The 21,541-nt window shown below is 36.1% G+C and overlaps 1 pseudogene; it reads right to left on the reverse strand.

The window, feature by feature from the left end:
- Positions 1-20,674, reverse strand: part of LOC149227462 (large ribosomal subunit protein eL8y-like) — a 36,719-nt pseudogene extending 16,045 nt beyond the window's left edge.
- Between the last annotated feature and the right edge of the window lie 867 nt (positions 20,675-21,541).

Consider the following 21,541-nt stretch of genomic DNA (forward strand, 5'->3'; position numbering starts at 1 on the left):
CCTCCCCCTTGCACCGATGTCGGGGTTTGCATAGTCGCAGCACTTGTAGAAGCCATGCTTCCAGTAGTGATCATAAATGGTAAGCACGTAGCGTAACCTGGACTCGCTGGTCTATGTGACGGAGTCCCAACGTATTGCAATACGTCTGGATAACTAGATGGTAGTGGAGAATTTGGAATCACTAGTGATTCTGAAAGTTCTTCTACCTCTACGTTATTCTCCGCTTGAAAGCGAACTCGAGAAAGGACTGGAGTGTCCCTCTCTTGCTCAGAAGTGCCAGGCCTTGCTTGGCCGCTAATATCCCCGAGAGGAGGATCAATCTCCGATGCGTCAACCGGCGTGGGACGGACCCCACCGGTAGTATCCCCTCTGCGCCTTCTAGGAGAAGGCTCTAAACTAGGTGGCGAAAGACCACGAAGTCTTCGAGACCGTCTTGGAGACCGGTCAGCCACTTTGAATTTTTTGTTATGATCTAACTAAAGACTCAAAAAATTAAAAGCTAAGCCGACTAGGAGCACAGAGCACACACTATAAAGTTCCTAAAGATACAGTCAGTCAAACAACTTCCAAGTATTTCCGCTCCGGGTGATTAGGACCGGACACCAAAATACGAGAAAGTGAATCAAAGGGCCTTCTGAAGATAGTCTGGGATGATGAGGGCCCAGTCCTATCAGCGAAGGTATCAGAGGAAGTTACGCTGACCTCCTAACAACAGCCTGCGCCGGTGCAAGCCCCCAAGCTTCGCAAGGGTGCCCTCCAGTAGTACTGTTGAGAGTGATGCAACGTCGACCTCAGGTGCCACGGGATTCCCCTCCGCAGCCATCTATGCAGATCCCTAGGAGAGGCAACTATGGGTACCAACTCGTCGCAGAAGCCAGGCGGAACAGTCGTGAGGTAAGTTCGGACAAGTAGGAGAGGGGGTATCTCTCTTCCCTGTCTTCACAGACCCTCGTGCTTAACTCCCAGATCTGGAGCTTTCCTGGTCTTCCTAACGCTATTGGATTTACTCTCGTTAATCAGACTCTTATGTTTGACGTTTTATGTGGCCTTGGAGAGTTAACTCTCCACTCGCCTAATCCAAGGCCCTAAAATCCTAGACTTGTTGGTGTAATAACTAAAACAAAAAGTTCTAGTGGATTTTAATTAAGTGCTTGATTTTATTAGGCTGTTCTTTAAGTCACAAGGTAATGGAGGTGAAACTTGTGGTGTTTTTATGGACGCAAAAGAAATTAATAAAACTTAGCTACATGCACATGCACTTTTGTTTTCGATGAAGAGCAATTTCTATGAGGTTCAGAGGTACTTGTAATATAAACAAATTTTCTTTTTCTTTTCAGACTCCACACTCACAAAAACTAACAAAACTAAATATGCCTAAAAAGAGATGCAAATCTTACCCTAATGCAAGAACTATATGTGGATGCAAGATTCAAAGACTACTCTAAAAACAAAGAAGGAAAGTTGTTGCTTTACCAAATTTTATCTTGCCACTAAAATGCTTAGATAGAAGATGATGTGTTACCAATCATTTCGTCCAAACAATAAAAACAAGTTCTAAGATAAAAACAAAGCACTTTCACTTCGCAAAAAAGGAAATCAAATGAGAAGCAAGTTTAAGAAAGCGAAACTCGAAAACTTTCAAAAGATTTTCTTTCAATCAAACCAAAAAGTCTTTTTCAAAGGAAAGCTCTCAAAAATACTGACACCAATGATTGATAAATGGGCAACCAAACACTTTTGTGAATCGACACCTTTCAAATGATGAAAACTCAACAAAAATAAATGTGTTTGAAATCGCTTTTGACAATCAAAAGCAGCAATGAAAGTCCAAAAGATCAAAAGACAAGTTTCAAGAAAATGGTAACAAACAACTTTCTCGAAACGAAGGAGCAAGTGGTCACAAAAATGATTTCGTTAAGCAAACAAAAAGTGTCATGAAAGCAAAAATGGACACAAAGATTGAACCCAATCTTCCTACTCTGCCGAAACAGAGCAATCAAGATTCTTAAACAGAAATCTTGTGTGTCAAAAATCAATGACGCTTGCAATCAACGAAAACAAGACTAATACTCCTTATGACTAGAGAGAGTTTAGAACGAGATGCCCCCTGTCAAACAGAGAACTGTTACTGGAAAAGTGACTGCTTGACACTGACCCAAACCACCAGACAAACATTCAGCAAAAAGAAAATTTATAAATCTTGAAATTTATGTAATATACGCGCCTGCAATTAAGTGCAGAATGCGTGTACACGCGACTGTAACTAAGGAAACCTGCGTATACGCGGGTTCACTTAGTGCAACTTGCGTATATACGCTTCTGTAATCCAGGAAAAGAGCGTATCTGAAGTCTTTCAAGAAAAATAAAAAAAACACAGACTGAAAAACTGGAAAAGCTTGGAGTTCAAGAAGAGATCAGACAGTCAGAGCCAACAAACAGAGGGGCTGAGCCTTGATTGGCTTGAAGACTACCCAAACTAGGAACAACAAGAGTGTTGTCCCCAGCGGAGTCGCCAATTCTGGTTGAAGGGAAAGTACCCCTAGGGTCCTTTGGGCTAAGACTCTACCAGACTGAAAATTGCTTATTCAAAGAAACACACACACACAACCATCATTTTTACTTTTAAGCAAATTCTAATGTTTAGGGTACGTACCTAAGGTCCTACGTTCGAGAAGGCCTTTAGGGTCCAAACCCTTCTTGGAGTTCCCTTCTTCTTCCTTTGACCTGCAAAACAAACAAATCAAAAAACACAACAGTACATATACAAATACTTATGTATAAACCATCTTTATGCTATAAAGTTAGTTATAAAAATCTTTAAGTAACCACTTGCATAAGAATTCAAGACAAGAATCTCATAAGCATAAAGAAAGATTGTTTCGGGAACAAAGACGTGTTTCTTTATATATAAAGGCAAATAAAGTACATATAACGGAAAGATATCACCTGAACACCTTCAGCAGGCTCCAAGCAAAGCTTCCTCCCGGATTCGTTCCAGCCTCAAGCCTCCAACAAGAGCTCCTTCCAAGTCTTACTCAATGATGATGTCAAGGATGAATGATCACCAATACACATGGAAACAAGGGTTTCCTATGCAAAATGGGGGAAGTGCAGAAAGCACCAAGGACTTCAGACCTGGTCTAAGGGAAAAATCTCAGCATAATAATCTTGCTCTCTTCTCTCTCCTTGGCCTTCCATTTGATGTCTTTTTATACCCTCTCCAAATTAGTTTTTTAGTTAGGAGTTGGTTGGGAACAGTTGGGCCACGGGCACTAACAGGTGATCCAGCAGGTAAAACCCGCGATCTCCGCCCGAAAAAGAGGAATTTATTATTTTTTTAAGTGTTTTAATAGATACACGCGGGTTGGGTATGACAGACCCGCGTGTACACGCGTTTAACTCAGGGCAATGTCGCGTATAGGGAATAAAACATTGTTTTTTAAATTTTTGGACCAGGTTTGGAAGGAGGGGTTTCCCTAGGCCATAAGTGCAGCATCACAAACCATAAGAGTGAGATTTGGAGCTATAACAATAACAATAGGTTTCTTCTCTTCAACATGTAGAATTCCTCACTTTTGATCACCTTATAAAGCAATATACTAAAGCAAAATACTTGATCAACTTCTACAAACAAACTTGCGGAAGCTTAACCGATTTTGAGAAAGATCAAATAAAACTCATATAATAGAGAATGAGAAATCAATGACACATGAACAAAGAAGAATACTCTGGGGAAAGCCTCAGCTAAAAACCCTACTATGTGTAATATCATACAAGTGGAAATATCTTTGTATTACACAGAGCTTTGTTTCACACGCTATCCAGCTCTCAGTACAATCCCTTAATGCTGTTCATAGACAGAATAGACACAACATATGCCTTCCTTCACTCCTCCAAGCCTCCCATTTCCTTGCACAGTTTCTCCTAGGTCCTCTGGCTGCCACCTGTGTGAATTCACCTCTCACACAACTCACCAAACTCAGAAATAACTGCGCAATCCTCAAGGAATGAATTCCTTCTGCATGCAAGAGATATCCTCAAGGGAATATTCCTGCAACTGATAGTACAATGTACCATCCTCTGATCTCAACTGGTTCTCTGACTGAACTGACATGCATGAGTTATTTATGAGAGAATATTCAGTTATCTGAAGTACACTAATTACATGCATGCATGCATTAACTAACTGAACTCACAATTAGATCCAAAAAATGTTGGAACTAATCTAACTGGACTTAACTCAGTTAACTGAGCTAACTAATTACAACTCAAAGTACAACTCATCCTGATCTCTTTAATTAAGGGATAACTTCCTCAATCAAAGGGATAATTGTTGCATGTCTTCACATAGACTTCATGTTTGATTTTTCTCCAACTAATTAACTCAAGATGAATTAATTAATTATTTTTAAAACAGTTGCTAAGATCAAATTTTAATTTTAATTTTCAAGTTTAGTTCAGGGACTAAATAAAATTGGAATGTATCCCGAAATGCTATTTATAGCATTTCTATATTTAACATTTTTTTTTTCTATTTCCAACACTGCCTCTCAACAAGAAATGGATTATTTGTCACCCCGACCTTGTATCTATGGAACTCGAATTTGCATTTTGACAATGCCTTAGTCAAAATATCTGCATCCTACTCCTCGGTCAAAACATATAGCAACAACATGATCCTCTTGACCACACAGTCTCGAAGATGATGATACCGGATATCGATGTGCTTGGACTTGTCATGAAATACTGGATTGTCAGAGAGTTTGATACAATTATGATTATCGTAATAGATCACAAGTGGATCCATCCTCTGATCAAACAATCCAACTAGAATTTTCCACATCCAAATGGCCTCACATGTTGCCTGATTGGTAGCCATGTATTCAGCCTCTATTGAGCTAAGTGCAACTGACCTCTGTTTCCTGCTATACCAAGAAACTGAAGTTGAACCAAGGTTGAAAATTCCTCCTGAAGTGCTCTTCTGATCTGATGGACTCCTTGCCCAATCTACATCTGTGAAGCCCTGAAGCTTCACTCCCTTTATCAATCTGTACCATAATCCATACTGAGATGTGCCTTTGAGGTATCTCAGCACATGCTTCGCTGCCTTCAAAAACAACTTAGTAGACTGAACCATATCTTGACTCAGTTGGTTCACCGCAAAGCACAAATCTGGTCGTGTGTTTACTAAATACATCAATGAACCCAAAAGTTGCTGATAAATAGTAGCAGTTACTACCTCACCTGAAGTAGCATCCTCCTTCCTCCAGTTACCTGCTAGAGGAGTCTGCATGGGCTTGCACTTCTCCATGTGGAATCTCCTGAGTATCTCATTGGCATACTTTCCTTGAGACACAAACACTTCCCCATCCTTATGCCACACTTCCATGCATAGAAAGTAGTGCATAAGACCCATGTCTTTCATCTCAAACTATCTTGCAAGGTCCTCCTTGCAAGACTTGATCAATTGATCATCACCTGCCAATATGAGATCATCAACATAAAGAACAATGATCAATGGCTTACCTTCTACCATGATGTGGTATAGGTTCACATCTGCTTCACTCTTTATGAAGCCCAACCCGGTGAAATAGTTGTCGATTCTGGTGTACCAAGCACGAGGTGCTTACTTCAGCTCATACAAATCTCTCTTGAGTCGACACACATGTGACTCACAATCGAAGGTCTCAAAACCTTCTAGCTACTCTATGTACGCCTCGTCCTCAATCTTACCATTGAGGAATGTAGTCTTCACATCCATCTGATGGATCTTCCAACCCATCTGTGCTAATAGTGCCAACATCGATCTGATAGATGAGTACCTTGCCACAGGAGCAAAAGTCTCATCATAGTCGATCCCCTCGACCTATGAGAAACCGCGGGCAACAAACCTTGCCTTTTGTTTCTCAACACTACCATCATCTGCTTGCTTTACCTTGTAAAGCCATCGGGAACTCACCATTGACTTGTCCTCCAGTCTTGGAACAACATCCCAAACACTGTTCCAAACTATGGAGACGTACTCCTCCACCATAACATCAACCCAGACTGGTTGCTGCACTGGTTCCTCAAAGGAAGATGGTGCGGTCTCTATACAGTCCCCAACCAAGGCCATGTAACCAGTGTACCACTCGGGTGACCTCCTCTGTCTGCGCTGAGAAGATGGCTATCCCACATTCTCTCTCACATCCATCATCAATATTTCAACTTCCCTTGAGTATTTCCACCCATCTCTGGAAGACTCTGCATGAGTGGATGTCTCCACTCCTGGATCCTCTACATGCGGTTACTCCACATCAGTCCGAGGCTCCTCCTCCTTAGGAACGAAATGTTCATCCTCTACATGCAACTTGAGCTCTCTCTCAAGGGATACTCACATGGCCTTCTGCTCATCGAACTTCAGCTCTCTGCGTACCACTGTCCTCTGACTGGTAGGCAAGAACACTTGATAGTTGTGGGGTGTATCAGTGTACCCCACAAGTATCTCGAACTCAGCTGTTGACTCTAGCTTCTTCCGGGAATCTTTGGTCACATGGAAAAATATCGATGAGCCAAAGATCCTGAAGTGACTCACATCTAGTCTCTTCTCTAAAAAAGCTTCCTATGGTGTCTTCATTCCCAGTATACGATGTGGGCTTCTATTCTGCAAGTATACTGCTGCATTGCATGCCTCAACCCACAAATGAAGTGGTAGGCCTTCATCATGCATCATCGCCCGAGCTGCTCCCACAATTGTTCTGTTCTTCCTTTCAGCCACCCCATTCTGCTATGGTTTATGGGGTGTCGTCAACTCCCGTTTAATTCCTTCTGCTACACATAAGTCCTTAAACTATTGAGAGACATACTCTCCACCATTGTCATTTCACAAGGCCCTTATTTTCTTTCCAGATTCTTTCTCAACCAAGGCTTTGAACTCACAAAACCTTGAGAAGGTTTGATCATTATTCTGCATCAAGTAGATCCAACATCTACAAGAAATATCATCAATAAAAATAACATAGTACCTTCGTTTAGCGGTGGAGACTTTCGAGAATGGTCCACACACATCTGTATGAACTCACTCGAGTATTGCTCCAACTTGACTATCTCGATCTTGGAAGGAATATTTTTCATACTTACCCAAGGTACAACCTTTGCATGTATCCACTTGCTCCAGTTTACCCTTGGGAAGTCCGGTAGAAATCTGTTGCATGATCTTGAAGGCCCCATGGTGCAAGTGGCCCAATCTTCTATGCCATAGCTTGCCAATATCTTGGCTTTGCACCAACTTTTCTTTGGAACTCAATGCAGCACAATCATCTACCTCCAGCTTGTAGAGATTATTTACTTCAATCCCAATTCTCTTGGTATGTCCCGTGCTGATGTGCCTCAGGAATGCCTTTCCTTTATTAAAGACTACATCATAGCCTTTGTCTTCCAACATAGCGACGTATACTAGGTTCTTCTTCAGACCAAGCACATACTTTACATCAGTCATGGTGAAAGGAGCTCCATGCTCTGTCTGAAACACAATCGTGCCTTCACCTGAAACACAGTACTTTCCATTATCGCCCATCTCTCTGCGCATCTGGAGGTCCTTCTCGTCCAAGGTACTAAACAAACTCTTGTTGTCAGTCACGTGGAATGCAGATCCACTATCCAGGTACCAAACACATCCCACCATCACTGAAACCATGCATTTGATGAGGGTGAAATCCAATTTGAACTGTGAGGTCAATGCCTCACCATATAATCCTTTCGAGGATCCCTTATTGGATTTCTTTTGTGGACAATTCGTAGCATAATGGCCCACCTCATGATAATGAAAGCATCGCACTTTCGATTTGTCAATCTTCTTCCCACGATGGGAAGAACTCGACTTGGAATGGGAAGCCTTCCCTTTCCCTTTCCTCGCCTTACTCGCTAAGGCTATATTTTCTTCATCATCATGCTTTGATGAATAACCATCTCTAGTGCTTCTCCTTATCTCCTCTTGCATCAGATCCAACCACATTTGTTCCCAATCTGGCAGTTTCTTTCTTCCATTTACTGAGTCTTGGTAGCTATGCCAGCTCTTAGGAAGACCAAGGAGAGCAAGACTCACCATGTCATTAGCAGCTGTCGTGATTCCTACACTTCCAAGCTCATCCCTACAGGTGGTGAGCTTGTTTAGATATGTAGAGACCGTGTCACCCTTTTCACGCTCGATTATCCGAAGCTTGTCTTTCAGTGCCAACTTCCTTTGATCACTACTGTTCTTATATAGATCCTTCAATGTTTTCCACATTGAAAATGGTGTTTGCTTCCCATGGAGACTCGAGATAATGTGGTCTCGAACTCCCTCAAGAAGAATCCTCCTTGCTCTAGCCACACATTTCTTCCATTCCGCAAATTCTTGGGTATTAGCTGCTGCTAGCTTGGGGACTTCTTGATCAATGAAGTCCTTCAAGCAGTTGTCCTCTAATACCACTTCCATGCGATCCTTCCAGGCTATATAATTTGAGCTGCCATCGAGGGCATACTTGAGTCTCAAACTGTTGAACGCCATTGGTGAAATTTGAGACGTGATAAGAATTCAATTTCTATAACTAGGAACTTCAAAGTTCGAACTTCTCCCTTCTTTGTATATTGTTCTCTGTTTTGAACGCCTTTGCTCTGAAACCATGTAGAATTTCTCATTGTAGATCACCTGATAATGCAATATACTAAAGCAAAATACTTGATCTACTTCTACAAAAAAACTTGCGGAAGCTTAATCGATTTTGAGCAAGATCAAATAGAACACATATAACAGAGAATGAGAAATCAATCACACATGAACACATAAGAATACTATAGGGAAAGCCTCAACTAAAAACCCCACTATCTGTAATATCATACAAGTGGAAATATCTCCGGATTACACAAAGCTTTAGCTCACAAGCTATCCAGATATCAGTACAATCCCTCAATGCTGATCATAGACAGAATAGACACAAGATATGCCTTCCTTCAGTCCTCCAAGCCTCCTATTTCCTTGTGCAGTTTCTCTTGGGTCCTCTGGCCGCCACCTGTGTATCACCTAACACAAAACTCACCAAACTCAAAAATCACTGTGCAATCCTAAAGGAGTGAATTCCTTCTGCATGCAAGAGATATCCTCAAGGGAATATTCCTGCAACTGATAGTACATTGTCCCATCCTTTGATCTCAACTGGGTCTCTGACTAAACTGACATGCATGAGTTATTTATGAGAGAATATTCAGTTATCTGAAGTACACTAGTTACATGCATGCATGCATTAATTAAATGAACTCACAATCAGTTCCACAAACTGTTGGAACTAATCTAACTGGACTTAATTCAATTAACTGAGCTAACTAATTACAACTCAAAGTAAAACTCATCTTGATCTCCTTAATTAAGGGATAACTATTGCATGTCTTAACATAGACTTCATGTTTGATTTTCTCCAACTAATTAACTCAAGATGAATTAATTAATTATTTTTCAAACTAAGATCAAATTCGAATTTTAATTCTCAATTTTAGTTCAGGGACTAATTAAAATTGGAATGTATCTCGAAATGCTATTTATAGCCATGTTAGTTTTAGCATTTCTATATTTAGCATTTCTTGTTGCTATTTTCAACACAACAATTTTCCCTTCTGCCTAACCCTAGGATTTTTTTAGAAGCCTTTCCTTCTCTGCAACTTTATCTTCTAGTCTATATTTTTTAATCATCTTGAAAAGGTTGACAACTACATTAAAACAAAAGGTATAAGCCAAAGGGCTCAACCAATACACAATGTAAAAAAACAACCACAGACAATATAAAATAAAAGATACAACTACTCTATCTACTCTAACAATATACATCGGTCCTTTAAAGATCATTTCAAAATAAGAAGCAAAAAAAGCATAATTCATTCATAACTAAAATACCAAAAATACTTAAAAGCAGAAAAATTCTACTTCAAGGTGGTCTTGGCAAAAAATAATGTTACTACACAATGATCTATATTTGAGCACAACGATAAAAAACATGCACAACAATTATTTCTCATATTTGTCAAACATTGGTGGAAAGAAAATTATATGGTAATCATCAATAAAACCATATTCATATGTTACGCAATTAAGTCAACAAAATATAGAATTGATTGAGATACTCTACATAATAAATATGAACTGAAAGGATCTATTTCCAGGTGTTTTAACTTTTTTCTTTGTTATTATGAGTATGAAAATATCTTGAAAGCTTACCCTTGAGTCAAACTCTGTTCGGCTTTGCTGATGGGCCACGTTAACATATTCATAAGTCATATTTTCTGAATATTAATCAAGCTCACAAATAGTCAAATTCACCAACAAGAAGTTAGGCTCACATTCCCTCATCATTGAAGCTTTCTAATTATGGCCAAACAACTACAAAAATCAAATTAGTTGTTGTTAATAATTTTTGATTTTCTTTTATTTCTATAATTCAGTTTTAGAGGATGTTTACACTTTAGTTTCTTGTACAATAGTTGTTGTTAGTCAAGTGTTTTTATAGTTTTACAGAGGTGATCGAGTTTGATTTTATCTAGGGGAAATGACATCATAAAATCAAGCCCATCCACTATGCTCCCTATACTATTCTATAGTAGGTTGGTGCGAATGCATGTGATTTAGATTTTCCTTTCTAGCTTGGAAAAATAAAGAATAGTGACTTATAATAGCTTATGCACACCTTTATTTCCTCAGCAATATTGCTAAATTCCTTCTTGTCCTCGTTCTTCACAAAAGTCAGGCACAAGGTTGTTGTTGTTTTTTGTGCACAATCTGCAACAAAAAAATTCTTAGTGCAAAAGTTCTACATATCAGTTTCCCATGAGAAGTAATCACATATTACTTACAATTTAACAAAAATAGTTAACAAAGATTATAAATATACATACCCCTCCAAGACATGTTTGCCCTTGACAATTGCATATGGGATGTTTATTTTTCTACAAAGTGCAAGAAGCCATACTACCAACTCAATTGGATCAACATCATGTGAAATGACTACTAATTCAACTTTACTCTGCACACACACAAATATTCCTTATCATGATTGAGAAGAAGAAATAATTTGTTGGAGGATTACATAGGAATACCCCAAAAAGAAAGAGCTATGTTAAATCTTATAAAAGGAATTTGCTGAGGAACATAGGATACAACTGTTTTGAGAATCAATATTCTTATGCATTTTATGTTTAAACATAAAAATCTAGGAGAAAAAAACACCAAGGTAACTCTAAAATTGAATTTGACTGAATCTTCCAGCTCACATCCAAGGAGCAGAGTTGTTGGAGAAAAAGTGTAGCACAAGGAACTCAACAGAAGAAGTTTTGAGTAAATTCCAACAAAGGGCATTACAAGAACAAAAATGAGCGTATCATGCATTTAGAAAGGGAGCAACTGGGTAGTCATGCTCAAAAAGGGGAGGATTCATTATATCACCCAAATGAGGTAAACAAAGACACAACTATGTCATTCCAACATAAAGATCCAAATGTCAATTCATGCCAAAAAGAGAAGCTTATGGAGCAAGAAAGATCCAAATGTCAATTCATGCCAAAAAGGGAAACTTATGCAGGAAGAAGGTTTTCACATCAATAGATTTACTAGGATTCCTAATGCAGATAATTTGGAGAACAATGCAGAAATTTATGAGCAAACACCAGAAAGAAACTACTAGTTTCATTCAAACAATGTGATTTTGGACTTTTAATCCTAAAACAGAAAGGTTGGAAATACTTCAGTCTATGACAACAATGACGACGATGACGAAGACAACGATGAAGACAACGACGATGACGACGAGGACATGTATCACACAACAAGGATATTTTTATTTCTTTGCTATAAATAAATCTCATTTTTTTTAATTAAAATATATTAAAATTAATTTTCAAATATATATTACTTTTTCCTCTTGGCAATAAAGATATTTAATTATTAATAGATGAATTTCTATTTGGTGGGATTTTTTATGTTTTTATTCAACTAAATTTAAAAATCTATAATATTATGGAGAGAGTGATGAGAGTTAATAGGCCTCACAAATTATAACCTTGCTTTGATACCATATGTAACAATCCATATTTAAAATATACAACTAAATTTATTAATAATCAACACACAAACTGTTCAACTAAATGACATAGAATTTTTGAAACCATTAGCAGAGAAGACTTACTAGTAGTGATGATATACCTTACCTATGATTCCGAGTTGTAATGCTACATAGATCTTGTTGACCGCAACAAAGGTTTGGGGATGACTCTCCACCCAACCATAGGCTCAGTTGCACATAATATTTCTACAGTTGGCCACCCCAAGCCCTAAATCAACTACTACTGCTAGGGAATCCTTTGTCTCACAACACTCTCCTTCCAAAGGTATGAATAATGCTTCTCATCTCCCTTTTTTCCCATTAAATAGAAAAGTTGGTTGCAAAAATGGAAAGGGATTGGAAAGATATCCACATGCACACAATCCATGTGTCAACATGCCAACTTTTATTTATTTATTATAAGATTTACTTAATTCAACCTTTTTTTCTTAATTTTTTTTCTTATTCTATTATTTATTGTTTTATTTCATTATATATTAATATTGTTTCATTTATTATTATTAATATTATGGGGCATTACATAATAATGTAATCCAAATGCATTACTAAAATATTTATTACATTTATTATTTTATTTTCTAGTTAAAGCATGTTCTTCATGCTTTTATGGTTTATTGAGTCAAAATAAATTTGTCATGAGTAAAAAAAAGTACTTGAGTCAAAGTCCCATTTGGACTATTGTAAGAAAAAAGAAAAATATTTTATTTTGAGTCAAAATAGCCAAAAATGTCACCGCAAGCCCAAGTCAGTGTCCTGGACATGTCGACCTAGAAGAGGCAACTATTCGATATTCGACCCTCTTGGATGTGTATAAATAAGACAAGTTCGACCTCATTTCATCACTCACTCGCAACTTCGATTTTTGTGCAAGAAAAAGGAAGAATTTTAGTGAAAGTCAAAAGATAAAGAAAGCAGAGTCAAAAAAGAGAAAAGTTATATTTTTTTCCCTAATATATTCACATGTGCAAGATTTTTGTTGGTATTTCAACATTGGTACAGGGCCGAAATTTAGCCATTTATTGCAAGTTTGAAAATTCTATGGTTTGATAAAAATTTCAGATATTTGACTAGTGTTGACCTTCCTGAATTTGATTTGGTTGGAAGAGAAGTGAAAGAGGGCTGACTTGGGTCTTATGGCAGTGTTAGTCTTGGTTTTTGGGTCTTGGAAATCTCAGTTTGATCTCATTCTATAAGAAGAGGGTTTATTGGGTTTTCCCCCTTGTGGGGTTTTTCCCTAGCTTGGAGCCTACATCTTTATGTTCTTTGTCACTTGTGATCTTCATGTTTGTATATTTTTGGTAATTTCTTGATGAAGAAAGGGTCATAGCATGGATCTAAATTACATATTTTAGCGAAATGAGGACATGTTTTGGTGAAAAACGTATGCTCAATCAAGCAATTTTTAAGTTCTTGATCGAGCGTTTAAACAAACCCTCAATCGAGACATTTGCTAGCTTGAGTTAATGACTTGATCGAGATTTATGGCTCAATCGAGCTATATTTTTTTATCAAGCTATATTTTACCATTAATAACATTAATAAATTTTGGTAAGGGGGATGACATGTTAGGATTTTTAATGGCTCAATCGAGCCGCTGGTTAACCACATATGTGACTCAATTGAGGGTTACTTTAATGATTGATCGAGTAATTTTAAGTTTTATTTTAAGCACTCGATTGAGCTCTTGAAGTCCTAAAAATTACTGTTTCAACACCCCATCTGCAAATTCCTCTGCAACCCCATTTTGTACCCTAGTTGATTTAGGGCAGAATTAGTCCTTAAGTAGCAGAGTTGATCATGTTGGATTCGTGAAGTAATCCTCTATCCAATGGCATATGAATTTGAAACTTTTGAATTCATATGATATTTTTCATCTAATTTCTTTTAAACATAACACTTGAATTTTTTTGGTCAGTTTCAAAGGGGATGAATAAAAAATCAATAACATAAAATATACACAACGAAAAAATTTCAAAAAATACCACTATCTTCACTGATGAGTCCTCTGCAAAAAGGTACTCTTTGTTTTTCAAGTTATTTTAAGAGTTGAAAAAAATCTTACGTGAACATATGTCTCCAAAATGCAATTGAAATATTACTTCACCAACTTTGAAAAATAATAAAAAATATAATTTTGCATTAAAAAACAAAATTTTAATATGAGAAAATTAGTTCTTTCTGTGTATATCATGTTTACATATATATATATATATATATATATATATATATATATATATATATATATATATTTACAATTACACATTTTAGACTAAGTTATGCTAGGTGAACACACACATACCTCTTAAGCTTTGCAAAAATTTGAAAGGACATATATTGCATTTAATGGAATATTGAGAGATTATACGACACTAATTTGTTTTACAAAAAATATCATTAGGACAAAAACATAATTCTCCACATAATTTTTTGACTCATAATCAAAATTCATAATGATTATATGAATTTTGAGGGTTGCAATTCGATAAAAGAGGAAAAACTTGAAATTTCATCGCCACATTTGGCCCAAAAGTGTAACCCATATTCTTGCTTTCACCCGTAATAAAAGGCCAACAACATTCTCAATTAATTATCAAACATATTGATTTCTCAACATGGTATCAGAGTCAGGGTGAAGGAAGGGCAACTTAAAGATCACTCTTGTTGGAACATTTGAAGATAGTTCTACAATAATCATCAACTACATTGGATGACATCATTTGTAATAATTATAATTGAAGAAATTCTTTTATCAAGGTAAATAGGAAGAATATCCAAAGACCATCATATTTGTAGCAGAAGAAGGCCACTGTAGCAACTATCTTTCTCTCTATATCATTGAATGCTTTTGGAAACATTGTCAAGTTCATCATCATAGAAACTACTACATTATTGTCATAGCCACCCTTGAAGACATCACTACAAGAATTCAATAACATATTTGAAGAATCTTGGAAGCATCATCAACATTATTGAAGTGCTTCTATATTAACCTACTCTTCTTTGGCAAGTAAGTACTTTACTACATTATATGTCTCAATCCTCTAGTCAAATGAGATTTGTTTGTAAGGAAGGAAACATGCTCGATGGAGCCTCTAATTTCAAGGCTTGGAAGAAAAGAATTGATTTGATTCTCATAGAAAATGAAGTCATGGATTTTGTTCTTGGTAAAGTTCCAGAACCAGATAAGAACAATGCTCAAGCAATGGAAAAATATAATAAGAGAGAAGCCATGGCTCAAAGAATCCTCTTTTGAGTCTATCAAAGATGATCTCATCTCCTTTGTTTCAGATTTGTCCACATTCGAAGAAGTCTATGAAAAATTGGTGAGATTATATTCCGTCAATACTATTTGTTAGAAAATATCACCAAGAAATAAACTTTATAGAACAAGGATATCAAAATATGAAGATATGGCCTCATATCTTATGAAGGTCTCAAAATTCATGGATCAATTTCAAGGAATTGTAAAAGTAATATCTAATTCAGAATTAATCACTTTTGTACTCAATTCCCTACCTCCAGATTGGAGTGGTTTTGTAAGTAGCAAATATGCAGGAAAATAAATTCCAATATTCAAAGAAATTTAGGCACAATGTGTTCTAGAAGAAGCAATAATAAGGTCCAGGAATGACACCAAACCTAATAATGAAAATGCTCAAACTTTTGCTACTAGATCAAAGAAGAATTTTGGAAGATTTGGAAAATTTTGAACCTTGTCATAGGTACAATAACAACAAGTACAATCAACCTGTGGAAATCGAGACATGTCTAAAGTGCAATGCTTTGGTTGCAATGGATTTGGAGATTATAAAATAGATTTTCCCAAAGTTCCTAAGAGCAAGAAGAACACCAAAAAGAAAGAAAGAAGTGAATATTACATTTCAAAAGATGAAGAAGCTAAGAAATCAAAGATTGAAGAAAACAAGGACCTCTATTATTAAAGGATTTGACTAATACTATGTTTGCATACAATTTATTTGTATGGGAGTTAGAGTAGAAATTATAATTACATTTGTGTAGAAGAGTTTTGAGATTCACAAATTATAGTATCATGAAGAAGCATATAGCATTGGAAGAAGTAAATTATATATGAAGTTATAGAAGGCATATACTCCATTTCATATCTTCACAAAAGAGTTGAAATCAATCACCACATCATCCAATTAGCCAAAATAGAAGAGTTTGGGTCATAAAAAATTGTGTTCACATCATTATGCAGTCACAAGCATTCTACAGTCACCAAAGAAATCATTTTCATCATGAATATATTGAACCAATCGTATAACAAGTAAGGACTGCAAGATTTACAATAGAAGCAAAAATATAATAAAATCAAGGTTGTTTTGCAACAATATAGAAGTTTCAAAGTTTAACATTTGAATGGAAGAATTAAAAGAATTTATCATAAATATATTCTACTAGAAGAACATGGAAACAACATTGAAGCAATCTAGAAGTATAAAAGTATGAAAATAGTCTAAAAGCAACATGGAAGCATAAAAGAAGGAACCTCATCATTTATGGACATCATCTTCAAAGAATGTTAATGTAGCAGTTCAAAAGTAGTCAACCAAACGAAAGCATGAGAGAAAGAAGTATGTTTGTCTCAAAAAATGTTCTTCATTAGACATCTAGAAAATGACTCATATCTTCAAAAGAATTGAAGGAAGATTTTAATGCATGAAATATAGTTGGACATGAAATTAATAGAATAGACATGATATGTCTTGGTAAAAGAGTTGAAAAGGAAAGTCAAGATACTTCTAGATGGACATTTGACATATGGCAACAAACACACATCATTGGAAGAACTTTTTGATACTACCATTGGTATTTATTCAGAATAATTTCTTGAATATTGTTAAGAAGGAAGTAATGTTGACTTCAGAAGGAGCTAGAAGCATAAATTGACTTGAAGGATATTACAACTTGAAAATTGGAGCAACATCAACTATTTTGGAAACTCTGAGAATAAGGAATGACATCAATAATGTCTGGGATATGGTAAGGCTTCCCGATTTTTTTATATAAAAGGAGTATATACACTATAGGGGAAGAAAAGGAAGTGAATTGATAGAAGAAGTCATGAGACAATTTGTTGTTCACTTGATGATATATTGGATTTGATATTGATAAATAATCATCTCACCCACCTCATCTAGAAAGAAGAAGCTATAATTAGTTGTTTTGTCAGGTGTTATTGCTGATAAAGATACCACTGATGATTGGAAGCTGTTATAATCGTTGATAAAGATGCCTACTACATTGCTCTTAGTGGAGGTTAATCATCATCATCATCATCATCATGATTTGTTGAATTGAATGAATATTTTATTTATGTTTTAGAAAAGAGAGTTGTCAACTCCAGTTTGAGCACAAATGAAATCAAGTGGCGTCACACATCACCCTCATTATGGGCTTTAAAATACACCTCTCACACAACCATTAATTTGATTAAATTTTCAATTAAAAATAAATTTTAATTTTATAACCATATATGAGTTGTATTTAATTAAAGTTTCTATTGAAAATAAAACTTTAATTTTATAATATTTCATACTTGGCTTTTCTTTGTATCTTCTCTTTTGTTCTCAGATAAATGAGCTCTTGTACTCGATCTTCATGTGTACACTCCCTTCTAGTACTTGATCCTTATGTGTACTCTCTTTTATCATGACAATAGGCATAAGATTCTTCGATAGCAACAGGAGTAAGGAGTAAAGGAAGAGGATTCTTTAACAACAGGAGTAAGGAGTAGAGGTAGCACTTGCATCATAGTGCATCATATATTACTAGTTGGATTATTGATTATTACATTGTTGTTAGACTCTTTATGATTCCTTCCAATAATGACATCTAGAGCATGGTTTTGACCCGTCTCGACTCAATCACTTTTGTCAATTTGCAACAAAACCTTGTTATTAAACATAAAACCCTATAAACAACAACTCAAATATTAGAACAATGAATTTGTAAAACCAAATTAGGCACTTTCCATTCTATAAAAGAAATGTGGCAAAAGAAATGTGGAAAAATAACTATGTACTTGGGGCAATTGCAAGTAAGAATAGGTGCCCAAGTGTCAATACCAATGGACTTTATAAGTCCTCACCTTCTTTCATCTAGGTTTTGTAAGTATGGCAATGGATTCATACTTTGTAAGTCCTTGTCTTCTTTCATCTAGGTTTTGTAAATATGTAAATGGATTCATTACTTATCATTGTTGATGAAGTAAAGAAAAGCACATATGTAGCTTGAGACCGCTAAGTAAGGGGTAGGGGAAAATATCAATGAAGTATTTGGTTCTATAGAAAAAATGTGTCTATCCACATGTTCTACAAATTGATCAAGGTTTTTCCCACATACATTTGACACCTACAAATTCTGGTGATAGAGACAAAACTTGGGTGACCCGTGCATTTTAGCCTTTGAAAGTGGAGGAAATTCCAACATGAAGATATTGGAAACTATAACTTTCCATCCCATTCACCCTTTGTTTGTTTGATTCCACTTTTCATTTTTAGTTTGTTTGGCTTATATTGAGGTGTATTTCTTTATGCAAATCTACCACCCCAAGTGGGCATAGCTTTCATATATCAATTTGAGATCTAGAAGTGATGGCCTATGGATTCAACACTCCCCCACAAATTGGGTAAGAAATCCAGCAAATAAAATTGATAAATTGTTCCTTACTATTCCCAACAAATAAAATTGATAAATTGTTCCTTACTATTTATGATTGACTGGTAATATTTTCCATGCATACTTCCTTTTCAACCTCTCAAACAAACCCCTAAAAATTCTAAATCACTGGAGAAGGACTATACAATATTTGATCAACAATATATATACATATCATCTCTACATGCATTTCAGAGATCTTTTCAACACACCAAGGAATTCGAGAAAGCAACCAATGCACTAAACTCTTATTTTTAAGTATGGGGTAAAGTGTTCATATATTATCTTTCCTATGTTCAAATATTTAGTTGAAGTGAAGAGTGATTGAAACTCTCTGGTTATCTTATTTAGTTTTAGCTACCAATACATATATAAAGATGGATCAAAACTAAGCATGTGGATACTTCTAGGAAGAGGACCATATTTCTTATTGGTGGATAACACATTGTGTTTTTATATATTGAAAATAAATTTGATATGCTACTAATTAGAAAATCTGAGGCATATCTATGTATAATTTCGTTGCTTTGTCATATTATTAATTAGCAAATATGATGCATGTATATGTCTTTTCTTATGGACATGCACAACAAATTGATGCACCATGACAACATATATTGTACTTTTGTATGCAAGATTAACACTCTCAGAGTAATTTTCATTGATCATGCATCATTATCATCAACACCAATAATTTTCATTGTTCATGCATTATTATAATCAACACAGTACATATTAGATTAGACATCCTTGGAAATTTTGTGCATGGATTGAATGTTATGGAAAAATAACACCAAGACACAAATTAAGATATAGGCTGCCCATAATTTTAGTGTGCTCCTTAAACTACTTCATTCACAAACTACTCCCATTCACAATTGAGAATGGGAGACATTTTTGAAGCGAGTCATAGTTGCATTACTAAAATAAAATTAATAAATAGTAGAAAAGTAGAATTATTATTTATAGAAAAATACATCGGAATTAATCAAAAGTAGAAGTATTATTTATAGTAAATATAACATGCTTCTCATGTCGGAGAAAAATGTCATTTTGGGAAATTTAAAATCAAAAATATTACTTATAAAAATTATAACATGCTTCCACACCATCAATATAGTGAGAAATGTCATTTTGGGAAATTTAAAATCAAAAATATTATTTATAAAAAATATAACATGCTTCCACACCATCAATATAGCTCAATATGTTGGAGAAGAATGCCATTTTGGACCCAAAAAAAATGAATTTAATTTATAGAAAATACAACATACTTCCACATCATCGAATTTACAGTCCAGGATGTTGGAGAAAAATACTTCCACATCATCAATACAATCCAGTATTTTGGAGAAAAATGTCATTTTGAGAAAAAAAAAGAAATGTAACATATAAAAAATACAACATGCTTCTACACCAGCAAATTTACAGTCCAACATGTTGAAGAAAAATGCCATTTCTGGGAAAACTACAAGTCCAATTGGTTGCACAGAAACATATATAGTAGGTCTACCCGATCCAATTGTTTGAACAGAAGCAAATTTAGCAACTTCATTAAAACGTTGAGATGCCACCATACGCAATCATTCAATTCTAGTCTTGTGGGCAGGTATACCATCTGCCATTGAGCCTTGTTATTATAATGGGATCAAAGTTTTTTAAGTTTAATTGGGATCTAAAGCTTTTTAGTTTAATTGTGTGGTTGTATGTTTGACATTCATATTTTATGTTTTATATGGTTTAATATCATAGCTTTACATTGTAATTTTATTCAATTAGGATCCCTTTTATCAGTTTAATTATGGGGTCAAGATCATACTGAGTCCTTGCGGCGAAACTGAGTAAGCACCGAATGCTGGACTCACCGGCATGTCGGCACCACGGCTCCACTTACTAGACGCGAAATTGAAGATGAAAATGGTTTTGAGTCTCTCCTCTTGGGGTATGGGATTACATCCACCTAACAAAAGCAGCCTTTGGTTGACGCAAAGATAGTCACAAAAAAGAGGAATTCCGTTATGACAGCCCGGGAAGTGGGGAAGGGGAGGAAGTGTTTTCCGGGTGCCTCGCAGAGGGTCGAACACAGAAATCACCATTTGTAGATTAGGATGAGCTTCATCCAGAAATTCCAAGCCTCAAACGGGGTCTGATCCTTAACAAACCTATGAAGATATCTGTTCTGGATGTAGTTAGCAAAATTAAGTGCTTCAGCACATAGCTTATGAGGCAGTGACTTAGCATGCAACATGTAGGAAGCCATCTCTTTGAGAGATTGGTTCTTTCTCTCAACAACTCCGTTCTGTTGCGGAGTGTATGGAACTGTGTACTGCAACTGTATGCCCGACTGAAGGCAAAGGTTCCGAAGTGCTGTGTTAAAATATGCCCCCCCATTGTCTGTACAGAGGGCTTTGATCTTTCTCTCTTACTGTGTCTCAACTAGTGCTTTGAAATCTTCAGAGTGCTCAAAAACTTCAGATTTGTTCCTGAGAAGATACACCCAAGATTTGTTCCTGAGAAGATACACCCAAGTATACTGTGAGAAATCATCAATAAATCTAAGCACATACCTTGCTTTGTTGATGGAAGGATGAGGAAAAGGCCCCATGAGATCACTATGGATCAGATCTAGAGGAGAGGATGCTATGTGAGTCTTGCCAGTGTCAAACTTTTCTCTAGGATGTTTGCCAAGGACACAACCTTCACAAACTCCTTTGGAGAAACTGATATTTGGCAAGCCT

Source organism: Pinus tabuliformis, chromosome J (assembly GCF_031772625.1).
Source record: "Pinus tabuliformis cultivar Carrire ecotype Pingquan chromosome J, CPIR1, whole genome shotgun sequence".
Taxonomy (NCBI): domain Eukaryota; kingdom Viridiplantae; phylum Streptophyta; class Pinopsida; order Pinales; family Pinaceae; genus Pinus; species Pinus tabuliformis.